Here is a 21,730-nt window from a genome sequence, read left to right as displayed (position 1 = left end):
TTTTGTAAAAACCCTGTGAAACAACGTTCGAGTCAGAAGGGCCGACATGTGCATATTCAAGGAATGGAAAGGCCACTCTCACTGGAGCACAAGAATCAAATATGAGAGTGGCATGAACTAAGATTGAAGAGGCAGCAGTGGCTAAAAGTCATGGACTCCTGTAAATCACTAGGACTTTATTCTAAGTGCATCAAATGACATTGTTCTGTTTGAAGGGGACAAGAGACACAATCTGATTTCCATGCTATAAAGATTTTTCTAGATTATTTCTAGAGAAAGAATGAGAGAGCGATTAGAGAGAAGAAGCATAAATCCAGTGCTTGTCTTCATATCAAATAAATGAAAAATTATATGCCTTCATTTCACTTGGCATGATGCTTTTGGAAATATGTTTAATGAATGGGGCAGTAGAGTGACACCGGGAATGTAAAGTTTATGAAAGCAGGCACTTTGTTTCTACATAAGAGGTACTTAGCTTAATACAGTACCTAGAAATTCATCAAAAATATTTGTTAAATCAAATAATTCATAAATGAATAACAATTTCAATTTAATGTTAGTTATATAAGTGATTTCTAAAAACAATGCCTATAACTTGGAGAAAAACTGTGGTGTCTCAATGTAGCAGAATTTTTACAACATTCTACACATGGAGGTAGGATCAAATAATATCAAAGAGAAGGATGAGATCAACTTTGCTTTAAAAGGAAGAAAATAGTATGTGAAAGATTAATGAATCATATAACTTGTATACTGCCTATTATAAATACAAAAATTAGTAGCATGAGTAAAATAGACAAAGCAGTGTAACTGTGCATTTTTCTGAAGTTAATTGCTCTGAAATAAGAAATGTTTGTATTAGATAGGTGCAAAAGTGATTACGGTTTTTGCCATTAAAAATAATGGCAATTACTTTTGTCCCAACCTATAACAAGGTCAGCAGAAGATTAAAACATAAGAAAAAATAGAAAGCAGAAGTGACTTCTTGGCAACATGTATAATAAACACAATTATTGAACATGCTATACATTTTTTTATAAAAAAAGAGGAAAGGAAGCCAAACAAACCCTGTCCTTAACAAAAGTCAAACATTAATTAGCTGACTTGTCTATCCTAACATTATTTCTAGTTAGTATTTATCTATGAAAAGGACAATAGTTTTTACATAAACAGCTTTTTAAAAAAATATGTTTTTACTATTTCTCCACAAATATAGTGACTTTGAAATCAACTAAATCCTATAATTGAGGTTGCAATCTTTGCAATATATATTTGAATTGATAAAAAAGGTATAAGAATCTAATGTACATATCTGCACAAGATCCACTTTCCAACACAGTAATAATTAAGGAGTTAATGATAAATATCAGTGTAGGCTCACGTTTGGCACTAATCATTTATTAATTCTCCCTAAATCTATGGGAATATATTTATAACAAATTGAAAGGTGTAGTTCAAAAAGAGTTCCATTATGTCCGCAAACATCAGTAACTAACACAACACAAAGAGGAAGCCATCACAGAATATAATACTCACGAAAAAACCTTTATTTTAAAAGTAAGGAATACAAATATTTTAAGACCGTTATGGCTCATATGGTTGCTAATGGAACAAGTACTGTGTTTCTTGGCAAGTCATTTACCAATGTCATTTGTTGCCACTTCTCAAAAATAGGATTCCACAGTTTAATAAATCTAGGCTTCAAGTGGAAATGTGTAATTTGAAAACACAGCAAGTGCGGTCCTGTTCACAGCATCACAAATCTGTGAACCTATAGTTTTGTCTGTTACACAGCAATGTGTAATGCTCTAATCTATTGGCTCTGTCTTGCCTCTGTCCTTTCAAATGATTTTCAGCAGTGAAGACTTATAATATCTGTATTTTTTCTGTGTTTATAATGAAACACATATTCATTTTAGAGTAGCTCTTATTCTAAATATGACCCTACTAATAACACAATTCTTTGGTTATGAATAAGTTTTGTATATATTCCTGGAAGAGCAACATCTTAAGGCTTAGATCAGATTTGTTTTTCATTATCTGGGAAGGTTTCTGGGACCATAATAGACGTATAATGACTCAAGGCTTATGCCTACTCACAGATTGTCTCTTGATGAGTCCTATTAGGACTCATAGGACCCTAAGAGTCCTAATAGGACTCTTTCAATGGATTCTATTCCCATGTTCCTTTACCTTGAACAACTTTTAATACAATGCACAGGTACAAAGGTATTTGAAAAAACTCTCCTCAGCACTACATTTGTGTATACTAAATTAACCATTTTTCAGTTTTTATGTTTGAGGATCCTTTAGTGTAACTTATTTCTGCAGATATAATTAGAATGCATTTTGGGGAATATGAATATATAATTTAGAAGCAGTGTTGCTTTGAATAATTTTTATCAAATCAATAATTTATTGGTTGTGTAATAGTATATGTAGAATTTGCATGCCGAAGGCTAAATTGCATAAAAATTATGTGAAAGTGGAAGCTTACATTGTTGAAGTATAATAATTAGAAAAATAATTAGAAAATTGTTTAAATAAAACTATGGGTGTTATTTACATTCCAAAACTAACCAAAGGATTGTGGTTAGAGTCAGCAAATCAGCTGTCCAAATGTCAACTTTCAAGAAGTGAGGTAAAATTCAATAAAAAGCAAGATTTCTGTTTTATAATTATTTACAGGGAACAATAAAGCAAAAATAAAGATGCAGATAGAAAGTTTGCAAGTTGGCCAAAGATCTTAACTGTCCAACATTACTTTTTTTCTTATTGGGAATAAAAGAAGTATTAGTGAAGAATATCGATATAGATGGTGCAGTATTGAATCAAAAAACAAGATGATTAGGTTAGTAAGTGACTAAATTATAAAACAAGCAATGTGAATGAAAGGGCAGATCAGTTTCGGGTGCGGTGGCTCACGCCTGCAATCCCAGTACTTTGGGATGCTGAGGTGGGCCGATCACCTGAGACTGGGAGTTTGAGACTGGCCTGACCAACATGGAGAAACCCCACCTCTACTAAAAGTACAAAATTAGCTGGGCATGGTGACACATGCCTGTAATCCCAACTACTTTGGGAGGCTGAAGCAAGAGAATCACTTGAACCCAGGAGGCAGGGGTTGCAATGAGCCAAGATCATGCCTGGGCAACAAGCGGAAAACTCTGTCTCAAAAAAAAAAAAAAAAGAAAGAAAGAAAGAAAATTAAAAGAAAGGAAAATGCCCATCAGTACATTACAGAAAGCCAGGCAGGAGAAAAGCCAATTAGCATTGACTAAATTCAGTTTTGAGCATATGAAGTTGTGATGGAGTTAAATAAAAAAAAATCAACTGACTTGTAGTTGACTTAGATGATTCACTTAATAACGATGAGTTAAAAGGATATGTATCAGAGCTAAACTAAGAAAAACTGAAGGTTAGGATTAAAAAATAGTGGCATATATAGGATAACATCTCAAGACTCAAATTGAAAAATGGGGTATATTCCTTTGCATTGGACCTTAAAAAAAATGAGCTATGAAGAACTAATTATTAGAAAGCAGATTATTATTTCCAAAGCTTAGTAATTGCTTTAGCTAAAAGCTACCACATTCTTGTTAGTAAAATAATGTTAAGCCTCTAGAACCCTTACTTGATGTTACTCAAAGGGTGGAATATAGAAAACAGGCCAATTCTCTGGATTTGAAATTTCTTAGTGCTGGGCCATGAATCTGCATTTCAGCAAATCACCTTGTGATTGTGATATGTCTTAAAGTTTAAAGAACTGCTGTGTGCTTCCTTAATGTAATGTATTTAATCTTCAATATAAATGACCATTCATCAAAGAATTTTGAGCAAAGGCATGACACAATCAGACCTATGGCTGCCGTGATAAAAATAGTCTCTTGGAGCAAGGGTGGAAACAAAGAGATCAATTTGGAAGCTACTGCAATAATCAATGTGGGAAATGATAGTAGATTGGACCAAAAAAAGGTAGCAGCAGTGATACTGTCTTTCTATGCTTAAAGTCAAACTGGTCATCTAATTCAATTTACCAAGGGTACATCTAATTCAATGCATCCAAAGGTACTAGTCAATGATCTTTGGGTTACACGTTACAAATTAGTAAAAATAACAACAAAAAGGTAACTAATTGCCTCATGCAACTGAAATGTCAAGAGTAAATTTTTTTTCAGAAATAAAACCATGCTGTAGTTTCTCAGCTTATCTCTTGCTTATTTCATATCGATTTATATCTATCCGTTTTTGTTGACTCATCTCTTTCCCATTTAATAAGGGCTTTCTCAGTTTGGCAGTGGGAGTTGGGAGATGCCATACCTGCAGATGGCATCAGTTGTATATTTCTCTAGCTTTCAAACCCAACATAAAAAAGAAAATCTTCTTTCCCTGTGTTCATATATGAAATTTGAGAACAGGATTTTGGTTGTCTTGGGCACTTTTCTTTAGGAGACTCATCGAGGCCAAGGAACTAGGGTATTATAAATTATCAGGCCTGGGTAGGTGTTAGTTTGTTTTCACACTGTGGATAAAGACATAGCTGAGACTAGGAAGAAAAAGAGGTTTAATTTGACTTACAGTTTCACATAGCTGGGGAGGCCTCAGAATCATGGCAGGAACTGAAAGGCAATTCTTAAATGGTGGTGGCAAGAGAAAACAAGTCAGTTGCAAAAGCAGAAACCCCTGATAAAATCATTAGATCTCATGAGACTTATTCACTACTATGAGAACAGTATGGGGGAAACTCATTTAAATTATGTCTTACTGGGTTTCTCCCACAAAGTGGAAATTATGGGGGTAAAATTCAAGATGAGATTTGGGTGAGACAACAGAGCTAAACCATATCATTCTGTCCCTGACCACGCCAAATCTTACATCCTCACATTTAAAAACCAATCATGCCTTCCCAACATTCCCCCAAAGTCTTAATTGATTTCAGCATTAACCCAAAAGTCCACAATTCAAAGTCTTATCTGAAACAAGGCAACTCACTTCCATCTATGAGCCTGTAAAATCAAAAGTGAGCTAGTTATTTCCTAGATGCAATGGGGGTACAGATATTGGGTAAATACAGCCATTCCAAATGGGAGAAATTGGCCAAAATGAAGGGGTTACAGGGCCCATGCAGGTCCGAAATCCTGTGGGGAAGTTAAATTTAAAAGCTCCAAAATGATCTCCTTTGACTCCGGGTCTCGCATCCAGGTCACACTGATGCAAAAAGTGGGTTTCCATGATCACAGGAAGCTCCACCCCTGTGGCTTTGCAGGGTACAGTCTCACTCCCGGCTGCTTTCCTGGGCTGATGTTGTCTGTGGCTCTTCTGCGTGCACCGTGCAAACCATCGGTAGATCTACCATTCTGGGGTCTGAAGTGGTCCTCTTCTCACAGCTCCACTAGGTGGTGCCCTAGTAGGAATACTGTGTGGGGGCTCTGACCCCACATTTCCCTTCCACATTGCCCTAGCAGAGGATCTCCATGAGGACTCCACCCCTGCAACAAACTTTTTTTCTTGGCATCCTGGTGTTTCCATACATCTCACATCTAGGCAGAGGTTCCCAAACCTCAATTCTTGACTTCTGTTCACCTGCAGGCTCAACACCACATGGAAGCTGCCAAGGCTTGGATCTTCCACACTGTGAAGCCACAGCCTGAGCTGCATGTTGGCCCCTTTAAGCCATGGCTGGAGGAGCTGGGACACAGGGCACCAAGTCCCAAGGCTGCACACAGCACAGGGACCCTGGGCCCCTCCCAGGAAACCACTTTTTTCTCCTGGGCCTTTGGGCCTGTGATGGGAGGGGCTGCTGTGAAGTTTCCTGACATGGCCTGGAGACACTTTCCCCATGGTCTTGGGGATTAACATTAGGCTTCTTGCTACTTATGCAGCTTCTTCAGCTGGCTTGAATTTTTCCCCAGAAAATGTTTTGTTGTTGTTGTTGTTTGTTTGTTTTCCTATCACATAGTCAGGCTGCAAATTTTCCAAACTTTTATGCTCTGCTTCAATTCAAGAGTCACCTCTTGAATGCTTTGCTCCCTAGAAATTTCTTCCACCAGATACCCTAAATCATGTTTTTCAAGTTCGAAGTTTCACAAACCTCTAGGGCAGGGGGTAAATGTCACCAGTCTCTTTGATTAAACATAACAAGAGTTACCTTTGCTCCAGTTCCCAACAAGTTTCTTATCTCCATCAGAGACCACCTCAGTCTGAATTTTATTGTCCATTTTACTATCAGCATTTTGGACAAAGTCATTCATCAAGTTTCTAGGAAGTTCCAAACTTTTTCACATTTTCCTGTCTTCTTCTGAGCCCTTCAAACTGTTCCAATATCTGCCTGTTACCCAGTTCCAAAGTCACTTCTACATTTTTGGGTATCTTTTCAGCAACATAACACTATACTGGTATGAATTTACTGCATTAGTTTGTTTTCATGCTGCTGATAAAGACATATCTGAGACTGGGAAGAAAAAAGCAATTCAATTGGATTTACAGCTCCACAGGGCTGGGGAGATCTCAGAATCATGGCAGGAGGTGAAAGGCACTTCCTACTTGGCGGCAGCAAGAAAAAAATGAGGAAGATACAAAAGCAGAAACCCCTGATAAAACCATCAGATCTTGTGAGACTTATTCACTACCATGAGAACAGTATGGGCAAAGCCACCCCCATGATTCAAATTATCTCCCACCAAGTCCCTCCCACAACATATTGGAATTATGAGAGTACAATTCAAAATTAGATTTGGATGGGAAACAGGGCCAAACCATATCAGTAGAACAGGTAGTCATGCTTATGACCAGGAGATTGGGTTCTATTTTGTAAATACCATTAGAACCACAGAGTGGATAAGAGGTAGCGCCCCAAAAGAACAAGGTTGAATTTATCAGAAAAAAAGTGGAAGTCATTCTAGACCAAAAAATACAATGAGATGTTCACTATACTTTGCTTTAAGACTGAGAATTATACTTGTATATTAGTAAAATTATCCTTCAGCTTCCTTAGTAGATGATATTTTTCACTTTAGAAAATTGTCATACCTCTAATAAAAATTGATTATTATTTTTAGTGTCAGAAATAATTCACAATGACTGCAAGACTATATGCAAAAATAATACTGTTAATTAAGAGAATTATAAGAATTACTATGGCCTGGAAAATAATCACTGAACATCATCTGGGTATTTAATTAACACTTATAGTTTGTTACCTTTTATTCCATGATGATTAATCCATTAGCAATTCTATTGGTGCAAATAAAGAAACAAATTACTTTAAATTTTCATGCCTACAAAGGAATAAAATGCATTGTGATTGTTATTAGATTTGCCTTTTGTTACACTAATACAAGTAATATGCCATCTAATCTTTTAATTAAAAAAGAAAAATGAAATGTGATTATTGAAAATGACAAATGGATAATCTGTTTACAAATCTCTTTATAATAAAAGAACAAGGATCTTTGAGAGAAAACATGTCAATCACAACTCTTCTTCAGATTATATATGCAGATATTAAGAATACACTAAATATAACATAAATTATGTTTTCCACATCAATTCAATGATTCATATATTTATGGAAACCCAGTTACTGATTTTAAACAGGATAAGAGAAAATACTGGATCTACAGTAAAAAGATTTTGATTCTTGTTTCAGGTCTGCTGCTGTGATAGGCATGATTTCTAAAATAGCCTCCTAAAGATGTTTTACTCTGATCTCTAAAACATGTGGATATGATGAGACATCACTCCTGTAATTATGTATGTTATATGACACACTTGACCTTGAGATAGTAAGAATATCCGTGATTGTTCAGGTGGTCCAATGAAACGGTGGACATGAGCCCTTAAGCACAGATAGCTTTCTCTGGCAGAAGAGGAGGTTAGGAAGACTGAAAGCATAAAGGACTTGATGTGTCACTGTTGCTTGAAGATGGAGACCACATTAGAAGAAATGTGTGCAGCTTCTAAGACCAGATAACCAACCCCAGTTGGTAGCCAGCAAAGAAACAAGTACCTCAATTCTACAGACTTTGAAAATATTATTTTTCTCCTGAGGCTTCAGAGAAAAGCCCAGACCTGTTGATATATCAATTTCAGTCTTGTAAGACCCAAAGAAGATAACTCAGTTGATCCTACCTGGACTTCTGACCTACAGAGACGGTGAGAAAATAAATAGGAATAGGTACTGCTGTTAAGTTTCTAGTTTGTTATAACTGCAGTAGGATACTAATACAGCTGCTAAGAGGTGAAGTGAGTTAAGTTCTGTGGACCTTCTTTACCACGTCTGCTAAGTGAAATAGCTGGACTATATTTGTATCAACTAATCTGAGATTCCATATAACACTGTTTTGGAAGATGTTAATTTTATGGCTCATACCTGAAAATTTATAGATTTTAAAAGGTCAACTATATTTAACAAACGCTCTGAGTATTCTGTATTTAAATTAAAAAAAAACTATTTTAAACTATAAGTGTTTCAATATCTTTACTACACATATAAATCCTATGCATTCAATATTAAGAAATTCTCAACTAGAAAATTGTATTTTCTTTCTAAAATTATTTCTTATAATTCATTAATAAAATGAATATTTCATAGGAATATATATATAATAACTATGTCTTTTGGTTTTCTGAGAAAATTAAGCCTCATTTTCAGACGGTCTGGGTTCTTGTCACCAAATATTAGTTTATATAATTTTTAGTTCTAAAGGCATATTGACCAATGGTGACACATTGTGGATACTCAACAGCTAACTGATTCTGATACACTCTGATGAAAGACAGCTTTTTCTTAGATGGCGTGTATTCAAATATACACATTTGCAACCATATTCCACTGCTTATGCAGCCACTTAAAGATAAAAATACATTGAGGAATAAATCCTTGGATGATTTCATCATTGTCTAACATCATAGAATGTACAGACCTAGATGGTATATATAGCCTACCACATACTTAGCCCCATATGGTATAGCCTGTTGTTCTTAGGTAACAAACCTGTACAGCATGTTACTGTACTGAATCCTGTAGGTAACCATAACAACAATGGCAAGTATTTGTGTATCTAAAAGTATCTAAATCTAAAAAAGGCACAGTAAGAATATGATACAAATGGGGTATGCCTTTATAGGGCACTTGCCCTGAATGGAGATTGCAAGAAATTGCTCCAGGTGAATCAGTGAGCAAGCAGGTAGTGAAGGTGAAGGCCTACAATGTTATAGTATACTACTGTAGATTTTATAAATACCATACACTTTGGCTACACTTAATTTATTTTTTAAATTTTTCTTAAAAAATAAATTAGCCTTAGTTTACTATAACTCTTTTACTTTAGACATTTTTAATTTTTCAAAACTTTTTGACTCTTATAATAACATGTAGCTTAAAACGCATGGTTGCCTGAGGTTGCAATTTTTTGAATTTTTGCAATCAGACCTTGGTGATGACCTTTAGCAGTAGGAGATAAATAACTTTCACATGCTTAGCATTCCAATAATGGAACACTAGGAAAAAATGGGTCAGCACACAATTGCATTGTACAACTGTACAAAAATAATTTCTATTATTTCCTTATTCTATATGCTTTCTTCTATTTTAAAAATATTATTATTAATATTTTCTCACTCTTTAAAATTATGTTTTAGAAACTGAGACACCAACACACACATTAGCCTAGGCCTACACAGGGTTAGGATCATCATTATCACTGTCTTTCACTTTCATGTCTTGTCCCAGTGGAAGGTCTTCAGGTATAATAACACATGTAGAACTGTCATCTCTTATGATAACAGTGCCTTCTTCTGGATACCATCTGAAGGACAGGCCTGAGGCCGTTTTACAGTTAACTTTTATGCTCTATAAGTAGAAGGAGTAGACTCTAAAATAACAATAAAATGTATAGTATAGTAAATACATAAACCACTAACATAGCCATTTACTATCATTATTAAGTATTATTTACTGTACATAATTGTATGTGCTATCCTTTTATGTAACTGGTAGCACAGTGGATTTTTTTAAACCAGCATCACCACAACCACATGAGTAATGCATTGTGCTACAAAGTTACAGCACCAAACATAATACTAAACCCAGCTCTGCCACTAACCCACTGAGTGACTTTCACTAAGCCAGATGATCTCTTTAGGTCACTAGGCAATAGGAATTTTTCAGCTCCATTATAATCTTATGGGGCTACCGTCTTATGTGTGGTCTGTCCTTGACTGAAACATCAATGAAAATGAGAAAGAAATACAGTGATGTATGAGGCACAAGGCTGTATTTCTTTCTCATTTTAATTTATCTGAAGCACTTCAAGAAGATAGAGTTCCCAGAAAAATCACTTTACTGCTTTCTTCTGACCTCTGTAAATCTGCTTTCTTCTTGTCATTCAGATCTCAATGCAAATACTACTTTTCTTAAAGAAACTTATTTCTGACCATCCATCCAAAGCAAAACATCCACACTCTTTAGCAACATATTTTATTTCTTTGCGCAATTTATCACTATCTTATATATTTTTGCTTGTTTGCTTATTGCCTATGTCTCTTCATTATTATGTAAGTTTCATGAGAGATGACCTCTTGTCTGCCTTGATAATGACTTCTGAGTAATCTAGTAATAAGATCATCTTCTTTTGCAAACTTAACATTTTAACCTGTAATTTTCTTGTGCTTTACAAGGTGTTTGCAATTCTAATTTGGAAACTATAAATGTCTAAATATTTATATAAGTATCTACTTTTTAATTGTAGGGTTAGATGAAGATAACAAAATTTAAAACTGTGGACTCCTTTACAGGTTTTTCAGAAGCTCAAGTTCTATAGATTTTCTTCAACTGAATCTATTCTGACATTTTAATCAGACACCTGCCAGTACATATTACAAAACTCTACAATGATTTTTCAAAAACACTTTCTAAAAAGTTGCCATGACAACCCCCAGATAATATTTTGACACTGTCTCAGAATTTTAGTTTTCAGCTCCAGAAACTTTAACATATGGATTAAAAGTTGATATTTCATTTATATTAAATAGTAGTTCATTTTTTTCTTTAAAATTAATTGTGAAATCTATTAAATTATTTCATTAACGTACGTACCCTACTCTTCTGAAACAGCTTGGTGGGCAGCACCAAACTTAGAATACTAAACCCAGCTCTTCCACTAACCCACTGTTTGACTTTCACCAAACCAATTCACCTCTCTGGGTCTCAGTTCTTCATTTATAGAATGAGGAGATTGACTACAGAACCTTTATGTTTCTTTCCATGTCTAAATTTCTAGAAATATAAATTATTAATATCTGAAATGATAACATGCTTGAATGTAATGAAGATATTCATCACTCTCATCTAGCATTCCACAACTGCAAACCAGTTTTCTTTTTTAAAAATATTATGGATATATAATAGTTTTACATATCTGTCAGGTAAAGGTGATATGCAAACATTGTGTAATGATTAAATCAGTGTAATTTGGATGTTCATCACCTCAAGAATTTACCATTTCTTTGTAAAGAAATGGTAAAACATTTCAATTCCACTCTTGTGGTTATTTTGAAATACACGGTAAATTTTTCTTTACTATAGTTGCCCAATTTATGCTACTGAACACTAGATCTTATTCCATCTAGCTTTATTCTATATAATTTTTTTAACTACTGGGATCTATAAACATAGCAGGGTATCTTAAATAATGTTTTATGACACATGTACAATAACTATAAATGAGAAAATACTTTGCAAGAACTTTGTGTTTCCAGTTTAAAATATTTAGCCTTGTTTGCTTTTATACCACATAGAGATAAGGTTATATTAGTCATTGCTGACTTTAAGATAAAAACCGATAACTTTAATCAAAACTAATTTCTCCTTCTACCATATTCCTATGGTACATTATTCCTCTGTTGTTGTGTTCATTAGATGTATGTGTATTTATATGTCTGACTCCTATACTACTTTAGAACCCTTGGAGGATTAGAATTGCCTCTTACTCATCTTTGGAGAACTCTTAACTCCTACAATGGTCCACTAGGCCTAGTAAAGTCTCAATAAATGTATTAAATTAAATTGAATCAAACTGTATTAATTAAGGCCATACATTTTTTTAAAACAGGAGCTCATTTTTTTTTTTTTTACTTGCATTGGGGACCTTATTGATCAAATCATCATCAAAAATAAGATTGAGTAGTAATGCTCACCTTTCAAATCATGTTCAAATGTAACTAAATTCCCTTCATTTTTATTTTCTTTAACTTTATATCTTGAAGCTATGCTTACTTTTTAAAGATTTATAATATTCATTTCATGTGTTTGACTACCATGATGTAGATAAATCAACTGTGTTACTCGTTTTCTTAACACGTATGATTTGAGCACAGTAAAGAATTATGGTAAATATTTATATTTTGTCACTTCTGAAAGATATATTTGATTCATTAGATATCTGATAATTTTCTAGTATTAGTAGACTTCAGAATTGTACTTGTAGACTTCAGAACTGCATTTATCTTTTCAAAGACTTAGGGTCAGAAATAGAGTTATTTGGGATGAGAAATCATCATGTGGGTGTAATATTTTGAGAGTAGAAACACAATGAGGAGAGCCAGCCTTGAATTTTTATTTTGGTTTAAGTTGATATTTTTATGAATGTTGGTTATGTATGGCACAATCAGTACATAACATAATTTGATCAAACTTATAATTGTCATATTCTTCCTTTTTGCTTCATCAAGTTTATCAGTTTTGCTCTATAAAAAAACTTGTGTATTTAATTAGAAATTTACCTTATTTTTTTCCCCCATTTATTTATTTTATTGCATTTTAGGTTTTGAGATACATGTGAAGAACATGTAAGATTGTTGCATAGGTACACACGTAGCAGTGTGATTTGCTGCCTTCCTCCCCATCACCTACATCTGGCATCCCTCCTCTTGAGTAATCTGTCAGAATAAGCATATGTGGGTATTGGAATTACTATGCAGTATGACAAATTAATTTATAAGGTTATATTTTCAGTGATACATGAATATATCCATTAATATGCCCCAAGGAAACTAATTGTATGTCATAGATGAATTAGAGATCCAGAAATCTAACCCAGAATTAAAAGATTAGCAAATAATAGTATAAACAATACAAAATACACAGGGTAAGTATTTGGTCTTCATATGCTTAAAAAAGGTAATTGACATTTTTTACTTTGTGAGATTTATTCAAATCCAGTAGGTTAGAGTTTGTTGTAAAATTCTCATAAAATTATCTATCATTTCATGTGAAATTGTGCTATAAAGTAAGATATTTTTTATATAGAAAAGAGGCAAAAAAAAGTTAACTATCACTGATTTTTAAAATGTCACTTTGAGCCACTTAGTAAAAAAAAAGTAAACACTCTGTTAAATAGGGTGCCTAAGTTATGATAAAAAGGAGATCTGTTTAGTAATATTAACATCATGCATTATCAAGCATTATATTGAATTTCAAAACATGTTCCCATATATTATCTCATTATCATTTGTTGTTCAGTAGGTTGTCAGGTAGGATTAACACTTCCACTTTACACAAGTAGAAAAATATCACAAAGTTTAAGTTACTCATCTAAGATTTCATAACCAATTAATGTGAGATATCTAATGAAGCAATGTATAAATCTTTTTAAAAAGTATAAATTCCATTATATAAGCTTGACTAATGTATTATAGACAAACAAATGAACTAACTGCCACTAAGGATGATAGCAAAGAGATTAGGGTAAATCTGTAAAATAAGCTTATCTCATTTTGTTTGCTCTTATATAGCAGAGAATTCTATGCTAGAAAATGGAGCCGTTGACTTTACACCTGTGTGAGTTAAAAAAAAAAAAACACACCAAAAAAAGAGGTACACTCACACACACACAACCTTCTGACCTATTTTGCTCTGAAAATAAATATACTGAATGAAATATGCTTTTAAAAATATAAATTCATTCACTAGCTGATAGGAAAGTGAGAATATTAAAATTCTAAAACTTAATTAAAAGCAGAAAAATATTGTTCTGCTCTTAAGATAGTTTCCATACCAAATGAACTTGTGCTTCGGTTTTCACCAACTCACAGGGAAAGTGGTACAGGAAAAACATCCCAAAGACCACTCACAATTCAGAGTCTAATAGAATAAGGCCACCCTCACCAAATAAAGTTGGACCTCTCAAGTGCATTATCCTTAGTATTGAGTGTGAACATATACATTCAGGGATTAGAAAGAGAACTTGCTGATTTTGAACAATCCTGCTAAGTAAAAGGAAAAAAAAACTTCATTTCCCTTGATAATTTATAGCAACAATGTTGCCCTCATATGGCTTTGCAGCCTAAATTTTGTACTACCTGAGTAGTCCAAAGAACATCATGTTTAGAGTTTCATTAAAATTGTTTCTAATCGGTAATGCTCCAAGATGCCTTGCAGAATCCATCCCAAATCAGTTTTGGAAACATAAGAGGTTAAGCGAGATGGAGATTAGTATACAAATCTCAGAGTTTTAGAAGGAGAAGAAAGGGAGAATGAGGCAAAGGCAATATGTAAAGAAACAAATACTGATATATTCCCCAAACTGATAAAAGACAATCTTCTACAGATTCAGAGATTCTAATGAGTCCCAGGCAAGGTAATTAAAGAAAATATACAATGCATTTGCAGAATTCAGTCTATAGAAAAAAATGTAAACTGTATGAAAAAGCAAAGTACATAGATGAAGAGACTTAAAGAGACTTAATACATTAACCAATTATAATGTATGAATGTTATTTGATGCTGATTCAAACAAACAGTTTAATATGTTTGAATATTTGTCCCTTCCAAATCTTATGTTGAAATATGACCTGTAGTTTTGGAGGTGGGGCCTAGTGCAAGGTATTGCATCCTGGAGGCTGATCCTTTATGAATGGCTTAGCACTATCCCCTTGGTGATGAGTGAGTTCTTCCTCAATGAGTTCATATGAGAACCCGTTATTTTTAAAAATGTTTCACCTTCCCCCATGTCTCTCACTTTTGCCTTTTCCATGTGATGCCACTTGCTCTTCCTTTGTTTTCTGCCATGATTGTAAGCTTCCTGAGGCCCTCACCAGAAGCAGATGCTAGAGCCATGCTTGTACAGTCTGCAGAACAGTGAGGCAATTAAAACTCTTTTCTTTATAAATTATCCAGTCTCAGGTATTTCTTTATAGCAATGCAAGAATGGACTAACACATAGTTTAAAAGAGAAAAATGCACATTTCAAAGACTATCTGAATAACTCTTACTATTATTGTATATTTAATCATATTAAGGAGTTATTATTAAAATTTGGGGGTATGAAAATGCTAACATGGTTATATTTTTATAAAAGAGTTTTTATCTTTTAGAGATATTTCTTAATTTTTGCTCGGAAAAATCAGTATCTGGGATTTGCTTCAAAATAATCTGAAGATTCAGAAGTAGAGATGGCTATAATTCTAGATAAAACAAGATTAACTGTGAGTAGATACATATTGAAGTGGGATGAGGTATATATATGGGGATTAATTAAACTATAATTTCTACTTTATCAAAATATAAATAAAATTGTTAAAAGAAATATAAAACTAGATAGCAGAGAGAAACTGCAGAATACCCAACTTCCTCACAAAAAATACATCATCTTAAAAGCAGTAAAAAAAGACAGATTATTTTAAAAAAGACATAGCGAGCTTCTCAACAGCAAATATGAAAGCCAGAAGATTTTAGAATAATGTTTTCAATGTGCTGTGAGGAAATAAATAAGCTAAATTTGCATGTTCAATGAAACTCTCTCAAAAAACAAGGGAAAATAAAAATATTTGTAGGCAAAAAAAAAAAAAGTAGATAATTTGCAAACAAACGATTCTATGGGGAATTTTAAGGAATGCAGTTTTAGACAAAAGAGAAATAAACCCAAATAAATATTATAAGTGTGAGGGTAAATCTACATGAAATGGAAAATAAAACTGATTGAAATCAAAATAATGATATTTTTCATGACTTTTCTAAGGGGATCAGCAAATGAGATATAATTAAAATACATAAAATCAATACATATATGTGAGGCATTATCATAATTAAATAGTTTTTAAGATCTTGTTACTGATCAGGATGGTAAAGAATTATAATTTTTATATTAATAATTTAAATATAAATTTAAAAAATCCTAGGGTGACTACTAAAGAATGGAAGAAGAAGATAGCATGTAAGCTAGTAGGAAAAAAAAAGAGCAAAAATTATTAAGTCTAAAAAGAGAAAATGAACAGTAAAAAGAAGACAAATATAAAATTCTATGGCAGATATAAACTCATATATGTCAATAACGTGCAGTTATGTACCACATAACATTTTAGTCAATGATGAAACACATATACCACAATGTTCCTCTCAGATTATAATACTGTGCTTTTACTTTATTTCTGTTTAGATATATATCAATGCACAAATACCATTGTGTTACAATTGCCTACAGTATCCAGTTTAGTAACATGCTATACAAGTTTGTAGCTTAGAAGCAGTAGGCTATGCCATAGAGCCTATGCGTGCAGTAAGCTACACCATCTAGGTTTATGTAAGCTACACCATCTCTTTTATGTTCATACAATGAAATTACTTAAAGATGCATTTCTCAGAATGTATCCTTATCATTAAGTGACATGGTATAAATGTAAAAGGTATAACTACTGTACTTAAGATAAAAATATATTCAGTTTATATGGGGCTCTTTTAGAGAACCACATACAAGGGGTTCTATATAAAACATAAGGATTCAGAAAATTTAAAAGTAAATGGATGATAAAAGAGCTATGCAAGGAAAATATTAAAGAAAATAAATGCAGCTGTGTTAATATTAGCCAAACTATAAATTAAAAATATATTAGTGGAAATACAAGAGTATCCAATTATTAAAATGTAAGGTGTAATTTACAGAAAAATAATATGATAATTCTAAACTTACATACCTTACTGCATAGCATAAAACATAGGAAGTAAAAATAGGCAGATTTTCAAGATAAATAGAAAAATCCACTATCATAATGGGAAGTGATAATAATGTTATAATGTTTCTTTAAGCAAGGTATCAGCAAACTATGCCACACAGGCCAAACTTTGTCTGTTGCCTCTTATTGTAAATAAAAATTTATTGTAAATCAAGCATATCCATTTATTTAAGTATTATCTATGACTTCTTTTGTGTTATGATGACATAGATAAGTAGTCATAACAAAGATCATAAGTCTAAAACATTTATAATCTGATCCTGTAGAGAGAAAAATAAATGCCAACCCCGATTTAAACAGTTAGATGTTATCCAGTAAGATGAAAAAAATCAGTAAGAATACCATAAGAGATTTTAAAAACAATAACAAGATATTTAATAAATATATAGAGATGTTTCTACCCAATAAATGCAAGATACATATTATTTTTACAAAAGCTGATTCCAACATAAACATATATATATATTGCCATAAAGTAAGTATCAAACAGTAGGTACTCATGGACTTAAACATGGCAATCATGAACACTGGAAACTTCTAATGTAATCACCCAACAGATACTTCCTGACATTTCTTCAAAAAAATATTCATGGATACTGTGGCATTGCAATAGAGAAAAAGTTAAATTGACATGAGGTTGGACCAAGGTGGAGAACTGGAGTTATCACTCAAATTAAATCTTCCTGAAGGTTTGGAGGTTAAAGTTGTATGGACAGTTTGGTGAACAGGGGATAGCAAATGAGTGGTACTGATTGGTTGGGGACAAAATTCTAGGGGTGTGAAAAATGGTCCTTGTGTGCTGAGTCTGCCTCTGGGTGGTACCACAGGATCAGTTGAGTAATGAGTCATGAGTCTGGGTGGAATCAGTCTGAAATATACCTTCAGAAAAACAATCTTATGTTCTACAATAGTGATGTTATCTATAGGAGCAATTGTGGAAGTCATAAACCTTGTGCCCCCTGGCCACATGACTCCTAAATAGTAAGGGATTATAAAATCTACACTTATACCTTGGCAGAGTTCAGGCTTCTCCCATAATCCTATTGTTGTAGCCTTTCATTAATCTTACAAAAATGGTTTTCAGGCCCTGGACAGGAAAGGGATTAGTTTTAGGAAAGAACTAATATCATCTTTGCTTTCCTGTTAAATTATAAACTAACTTCTTTCCACAGTTAGGCTGGCCTATGCCCAGGAATGACCAAGGAAAGTAGAGAGGTCAGAAGCAAGATGGAGCCAACTATGTCAGATTTCTCTCACTGTTATAATTTTAAAAACACAATCTCAGAAGAGTAGTAAGGGAGGGACACAAAGTTTGAAAAACTAACTGTTGTGTACTATGCTCAGTATTTGGGTGATGGAATAAATCATACTCCAAATTTCAGCATCACATAATATGCCCAGATAAGAAAACTGCAGAGGTATCCTCTAAATCTAAAATAAAATTTGAAATGATAAAAAGCAAAAATTTCAAAGAACTTAGTGACAAAAATGTTATTTTCTGACACAATTACTGAGAAATAAATAACAAAGAATAATTCAGAAAAAAATTGTTAACACTTTTATGTAACTCATGAGTTGAAGAAGTAATCTAAAATAATTTTAAATAAAATAAAAATATCAACTTTCAAAACTAATTGGGTGAAATTAAAAGAGCATTTGGAATAAAATGTATAGATTTTATGTATAATCAAAAAGAAAATATAACAGACTTATGTTAAGAATCCAATGAAAGCCATTAAAGATAAGCCAAAAACAAAATCTAAGGAAATAGAGGGAATAAAATGAAAAAAATAATTGACAACAGAAATTAATGAATTAGTTTTTTTATTTTTAGTAGAGACGGGGTTTCACCATGTTGACCAGGATGGTCTCGATCTCTTGACCTCGTGATCCACCCGCCTCAGCCTCCCAAAGTGCTGGGATTACAGGCGGAACAAGAGTGAAACTCCGTCTCAAAAAAAAAAAAAAGAAATTAATGAATTAGAAGATAAAAAAATGGGGTAGATAGGACCAAATAGTCATAAGTTTATTTAAAAAAAACAAACTAATAAAGTTGACAAATCACTGATCAATAAGAAAGGACAGACAGCAAAAATAATAATATGAAAGGAAAAGGCTACAAGTTTGCAGATACAGAGAAGATTAAAAATATTAGAGTAAATTATGAACAATTTTATGTTTTTTTTCTTTTTTTTTTTTTTTTTTTTTTTTTTTTGGGGCGGAGTTTTGCTCTTTTTACCCAGGCTGGAGTGCAATGGTGCGATCTCGGCTCACCGCAACCTCCGCCTCCTGGGTTCAGGCAATTCTCCTGCCTCAGCCTCCTGAGTAGCTGGAATTACAGGCACACGCCACCATGCCCAGCTAATTTTTTGTATTTTTAGTAGGTGGCTCAAGCCTGTAATCCCAGCACTTTGGGAGGCCGAGGGGGGTGGATCACGAGGTCAAAAGATCGAGACTATCCTGGTCAACACGGTGAAACCCCATCTCTACTAAAAATACAATTTTATGTTTTAAAGTATTACATATAATGCATCAATTTGTAGAAAAATGTATCATACTAGAACAGACTGAAAAAGAAATAGTAAGGAAATAACAACAAAAACGGTGAAGTAGGAAGTTACACAAATTTTCTCCTCCATATAATTAATGAGAACACTAGTTAAAAATTGACAAAATTAATTTTTTAAAATTTGAAAATTACTCAATGACTTGAAGCAATTCTGGGGAACATTTATTCCAGAAAAAAATGTCTGAATCTCAGTAAGAACAGCAAGACTTGTGGCATTTAACTTGCATTATTACCATTATACTCCATCAGCTCTTCAAGGGCCTTGAAAATCAACAACCTGCCATTACAATAAAAAACAGTAGCCTAACAGCTATAAGAGGAGACAGAGAGGGAGTAATGCACTTTCACAAACACATTCCAAGAGATATATTATTATTTGATCCATCTGATAGTTTCCTGGAAGACTGTACTCAAAAAGGCTCTTGGATTTTACATGATACAGAGCTCACCCATTACACTTTTTCCATGACATCTTTCTCAGGAACAATCAGAGGCAATTGTTAAACATCATGGTTGCCTAAGGCAGTAGGTAAGAGTTGGGGGAAACAATAATCTAATCAAAAAGCTTTAAAAAAGCAGATAACACATGAAACGCTTATACTGAGTGTTTTGTTTTCTTTGTTGTTGCTGTTGTTGTTGTTGTTTGAGACAGGGTTTTACTCTCATCAACCAGGGTGGATCTTGGCTCACTACAACCTCTGCCTCCTGGGTTCAAGCAATCCTCTTGCCTCAGTCTCCTGAACAGCTGGGGCTACAAGTGTGTGCCACCATGCCAGGCTAATTTTTGTATACTTAGTAGAGATGGGGTTTTATCATGTTGTCCAGGTCAGTTTCAAACTCTTGACCTCAAGTAATCCACTCACCTTGGCTTCCCAAAGTTCTGGGATTACAGGTATGGGCCACCGTTACTGGCTATAGTGAGGTTTTAAAACCTCTGATATACTCCAGGGGTCTGGGAATCCATACCCACATTTACAGCTGTGCACATGACCTGGATTGTGTACAGACTAAAGATAAATCTGGAAAGCCCCTAAGCTATTACCTCTGGCTTACATTGAGACTTCACAAGCAGGGAGTGAAGGCTAAGTCAGACATGTAAATATCCTTGCTGAGAACACATATACAGAGCCACATTACAAAGACTGGAAGACTAATTGATTCTGGGAATTTAATGTATCTCTGTCCAATCATTAAATGACTATTAAGCTAATTGAATAAGACTTCAGTGCCCACAGATAACAAAGAATACAGGCTTTATAAAATTAGTTTTAAAGAGTAACTAAGTAAAAATAATAACAAAAATCACCAAAAAACTGTAACAACAAAACCTGGGCAAAGTGGCAAACTGATTTCCATAATTGTCATATTTTTGTTTTACTATGAAAATACCTTGATAGAAGTGAACATACGGCAAGAAGAACCAAGTTCATGCATAGTAAGACATGGCTATCAGAACACATTGTGAGTGAATAAAGAATTCATACTGCTTCTGCCCTTTACCCAGCAACAGAAGGCTCTAGGATACCTCCTCCTTAGTTCACTTCTCAAACTCACCCTCCTCCTCAGCCATGACTTCCTGGTACTATTGGTATTCAGACAGCAGGTTGTCGATGTTGCTTTCAGCCTCTATGAACTCTTATCCATGCCCTCACTCACATACGGGTTCAGGAAGACCTCTCACCTAAACATGGCTGTGAACTGCTCTGAAATGCGCCTGAACAACTCCTGGATAGTAATGTTATTACCAATGAAGTTGGTGGATATTTTTAGCCTTGGGGTTAAGATGTCGCAGACAGCTGTTTTCACACTGTGGGGGATCCAATCAGCAAAGTAGCTGCTGTACTTGTTTTGGACTTTAAGCATTTGCTCATCCACTTCTTCATGGCCATGCAGTCCCTGAAAATGGCAGCCACTGATGGGTAGCAGCCATGGTGAAGGTTGCAGGTGCCAAACATCTGCTTGGTGAGCTCAGCCATTGTCAAGGCTCAATACTGCTGGCTGCCCCAGCTGGTAAGTGAGGCAAAGCCAGGCAAGAAGTATAGGTGGGAAAATGGGACTATGTTCATGGCTAGTTTCTGCAGTCAGCATTTAGCTGGTCATAGAAGTGCAAGCAATTGTTGACACTACTCACAGTGGAAGACACCGGGTGGT

At 34.1% G+C, this 21,730-nt stretch overlaps 1 long non-coding RNA gene across 1 annotated transcript; it reads left to right on the top strand.

Annotated features, from left to right (window-relative positions):
• The first annotated feature begins 548 nt into the window (after positions 1-548).
• Positions 549-16,809, top strand: LOC116536115. Its single transcript, XR_004262483.1, has 3 exons — positions 549-559; positions 8,171-8,176; positions 16,494-16,809. It is a non-coding gene; the product is annotated as an uncharacterized LOC116536115 (long non-coding RNA).
• The last annotated feature ends 4,921 nt before the right edge of the window (positions 16,810-21,730 follow it).

Source organism: Sapajus apella, unplaced genomic scaffold (genome assembly GCF_009761245.1).
Source record: "Sapajus apella isolate SASKATOON/1434 unplaced genomic scaffold, GSC_monkey_1.0 scaffold98, whole genome shotgun sequence".
Taxonomy (NCBI): domain Eukaryota; kingdom Metazoa; phylum Chordata; class Mammalia; order Primates; family Cebidae; genus Sapajus; species Sapajus apella.
This window is presented reverse-complemented; position numbering and strand designations above follow the sequence as displayed.